Here is a 4,534-nt window from a genome sequence, read left to right as displayed (position 1 = left end):
TATATATATATATATATATATATATATATATATATATATATATATATATATATATATATATATATATATATATATGTATATATATGTATATATATGTATATATATGTATATATGTATATATATATATATATATATATATATATATATATATATATATATATATATATATATATATATATATATATATATCGCTCGGCAAGGCATGCGTGGATAGTTCTGTCTAGGACGCAGCCGCCACCGCAAACCGCACGAGAATATCTTTCGCCGTTTTAGAGACACGAATTTTCTAGCAAGTGTGCCGATAAATTGCATACCGAGCGAGTTTTGTGTGTCTATCCCCCCCTCCAGTGATTTCTGCCTGTGCCTGAACGGCCATCACGAAGCCATCTTTGAAGCCATCTCGCTCGGCAAGGCATGCGTGGATAGCTCTGTCTAGGACGCAGCCGCCACCGCAAACCGCACGAGAATATCTTTCGCCGTTTTAGAGACACGAATTTTCTAGCAAGTGTGCCGATAAATTGCATACCGAGCGAGTTTTGTGTGTCTATCCCCCCCTCCAGTGATTTCTGCCTGTGCCTGAACGGCCATCACGAAGCCATCTTTGAAGCCATCTCGCTCGGCAAGGCATGCGTGGATAGCTCTCTCTAGGACGCAGCCGCCACCGCAAACCGCACGAGAATATCTTTCGCCGTTTTAGAGACACGAATTTTCTAGCAAGAGTGCCGATAAATTGCTTCCCGAGCGAAGTCGGTTACTTGTTATTTTCCCATTACTTTCGTCTCTCGCTGAAATGGCCACCGCCTCGTCCAGGATGAAGCCATCTTCCAGCGCAAGGCATCGACGGATAGGTCTTTCTCAGACCCATCAGCCGCAGCAAACCGCACGAAAATATCTTCGAGCGTTCGAAAGATATAGGTATTCGAGTGAAGATACCGAACCAACGGAATGCCGTGATGGCAACAACCTTGACCTTCGGCTTTTCATGGTCGCACGGACGAACGGACTGTCCGATTTTCGTGGGGTTTTCACTGCCAGACGCGTCTCTTCAAGGCCAATCTGGCCCTGGGTGGCACGTCCACCTAGCTCTTGCCCCTCCCGAGAAAAGGAACTTTACGCCGCGTTTCACCTAAAAACGGTCGGTTTTTCGAAGCGAACGGACGAACGGACAGGGCTATCGACGTTCGGTTTGCTCTAGCACAGTGGCCTCGTCGAGCCCGATCTGCCGACATATGGCAAGTCGCTCTATTCCTAAGCTTTCAATTTTTCGAAACTTCACACTTGCATGGAAGGAATCGGTTTTCTTCCAATGGCGGGCGAACGGACAGTCCGATTTTCGTGGGGTTTTCACTGCCTGACGCGTCTCTTCAAGACCAATCTGGCCCTGGGTCGCACGTCTACCTAGCTCTTGCCCTTCCGGAGGAAAGGAACTTTAAGCCGCGTTTTACCTAGAAACGGTCGGTTTCTCGAAGCGTACGGACGAACGGACAGGGCTATTGACGTGCGGTTTGCTCTAACAGAGTCGTCTCTTCGAGCCCGATCTGCCGACATGTGGCACGTCGCTATATTCCAAAGATTTCAATTTTTCGAAACTTCACACTTGCATGGTGGAAAACGGTTTTCTCCCGATGGCGGACGAACGGACGCAGCCATTAAGATATATTTGGCAACTTTACACTTGCATGGAAGAAATGGGTTTTGTTGGACTTGGTTATTTATTGATTTGCATACATACATACATACATACATACATACATACATACATACATACATACATACATACATACATACAGAGAGACATAATAGCTCTGTCTAGGACGCAGCAGCCAACGCAAACCGCATGAGAATATCTTTTACCGTTCTACAGATACGATTTTTTCTTTTCTTTTCTTTTCTTTTTTTTTTTTTTTTTTCCTTTGTTTTTTTTTTTTTTTAAATTTATTTGTTCCCGTCACAGCCAAGGGAACGGGCTTGACACAAACCGTGCGGAAAGAAGACACTGTCGAGCGTGTCTCAGAAAAGTTTAGGTAGGTTTTTGGCCACTTTTCGGAACATTGTTGTGCAAATTTTTGCCCCAAACCCAATAACGTAGGTTTTTGGCCACATTTTGCTACTTTTCTTGGCAATTTTGGGGGGGCTCAAAGCCAGATAACATGTAGGTTTTGGACAAATATTTCCCATCATGGAAAATGCCAACTTCATGCAGACAGAACATAATTAAACGCTTCTGTAAAGTGTTTATCAATGCCACATGATCGAATTGCACACAATTTTGAAATTTGTCAAAGAGCGCAATTGGACGAAATCACTTATATTGTTTGTATGAAGTGATTTTAATGTCGAACCAAGGAATTGGACAAACATGCCTACACAATATTGTCTGTACGACAAGGTAACGCTGGAGTCCTAAGGTGAATGAAGCCAAGTGCTTCCAATGCCAGGTAGATTTTGGGCCAATCTTTGCCCAAGTGGGACAATATTTTCCCATCATGAAAAATGCAGTGGAATGGATTACAATTGCCAAATTTATGCATAGAAACGACAATCGAACGCTTCCATAAAGTGTTTTAAATAGTATCGTACAAAATCACCTTGTATTGCGGGTTTTATTATTATTATTATTATTATTATTATTATTATTATTATTATTATTATTATGTTCTTTCTTCCCGCCTTCCTTCTTCTTCTTCTTTGTTATTTTTATTTTCTAATTTTTTTTCTTCTTCTTCTTCTTCTTCTTCTTCTTCTTCTTCTTCTTCTTCTTCTTCTTCTTGGTATTCATATCTCTCTTTGTGCGCCAGCGTAAATCACGTACTAACTCCAAGTACGGATCCGTCTTCTCCGCAACAGTCAAACCATTCATTTTCCTCGTCCTGCACACGAACGGACACGGTGATTCAAATGCCCTTTTCGCAGGCAGATGCGACTCGTCCGGGCCGATGTGCCGGTGCTTCCCACTTCAAGATAGCTCTTCCCGTTCCAGAGAAAACTGCACCCAAGCCATTTTTTTCCCACGCTCCCGACCTTGACCTTGAACTACGCATTTTCTCAGCCGTACGGACGAACGGACCAGCAGATTTTCACGGGGTTTGCACGCACAGATGCGTCTTCTCCAGGCCCATCGTCCGACGTATGGCTCGTCAACATCCTGCCAAGTGGCGATGCTGAAAACTCGCTTCAACCCCATGTCGCGCTCCAGCGACATGCACGTGGACGGGTCGCACGGACGAACGGACAAGCCGATTTTCATGCGGTTTGCACCACCAGATGCGGCTCTTCCAGGCCCATCTTACGACGTAGGGCATGGCAACATACCTTTAAGTGGCGATGCTCAAAACTCGCTTCGACCCAATGTCGCCCGCTTCCGACATTGACATCAACGGGCCCGTTTTCTTCCCCGGACGGACGAACGGACGATGGGAATTCCATGTCTTTCACACCGTCCGACGTGTCTTGCCGAGACCGACCTGTCGGTAGGTCGCATGTCAAAATCGGTCCATTACTTTTCGAGCAAACTCGATTTAAGCCAACTTCGCACTCGTATGGTTCGGCGCGGCTGAAAACGTTTTCCAGAGCGCACGGACGAACGGACACGCCTACTCGACCGTGCCTGGCACCGGCAGACGCGTCTCGTCGGGCCCGAGCGGTCGAACCACGACACGGGACAATACCTCTACCCGTCGGCGAGAAAACTTTTTTTAATGGACATTTTCACTTTAACATTGGAGGGGGGTTCCAAAAATCGGTTTTCTTACCATTACGGACGAACGTACAGGTCCAATGGACTTATTTTTTTTTCCAAGACGCCTCTCGTCACGCCAGATCGAATGACGTCTTGCAATTGCCCATTGGTCCACCCGTTTGGCCAGGAAAAAAAATAATCCGATTCTCGCAGCGAGCTGACCATTGCGAATTCCATTGCATTCGTTTTCTTTGACTTACGGACGATCGGACCAGCCGAGATCCATGGGGTTTTCACTGCCAGCTGCGTCTCGTCGAGGCCCATCTGCCGATGGGTCGCACCTTAAGATCGCTCATAGGCTTTCGGAGAAAACCAACTTTAAGCTACCGACTTGGCACCGAAGCGTTTGCTATGCGAAGGCGTACGCACGAACGGACACAGCGACATGCACGGGGATAACACAGGCAGGTGCGACTCATCCAGACCTAGGCGCCGGTGGGTCAAACTTTAACATATCTTTCCACGCTTGGGAGAAAAACACTATTTTCCCACGCTCCCTACCTTGACCTTGACTATTGTGGCATGGGTGAAAAATAGCCCCTAACTCGGCCAAACCTCCACCGATTTTCAACATCTACCACTCTATGTCTTCGTCTCGACCAGGCGCGTCTGCCGAGGTGTAAAACGTGCCAATGTGACGTTCCCTTCCACCACTTCATTCCGGAACCCCAACGGTTTTTCCGCCATTTTGACACCACCTCGCCCGGTGGCGTCCGGGTGGCACCCGTTCCCCGACGTGGCCCCGTGGCCCCGACACGCTGCAGCAAACCGCTTGAAAATATTCCCAGCCGTCCT

Source organism: Sinohyriopsis cumingii, unplaced genomic scaffold (assembly GCF_028554795.1).
Source record: "Sinohyriopsis cumingii isolate HCF-2022 unplaced genomic scaffold, ASM2855479v2 utg002489l, whole genome shotgun sequence".
Lineage (NCBI taxonomy): Eukaryota > Metazoa > Mollusca > Bivalvia > Unionida > Unionidae > Sinohyriopsis > Sinohyriopsis cumingii.
Note: the sequence above shows the minus strand (reverse complement) of the source record.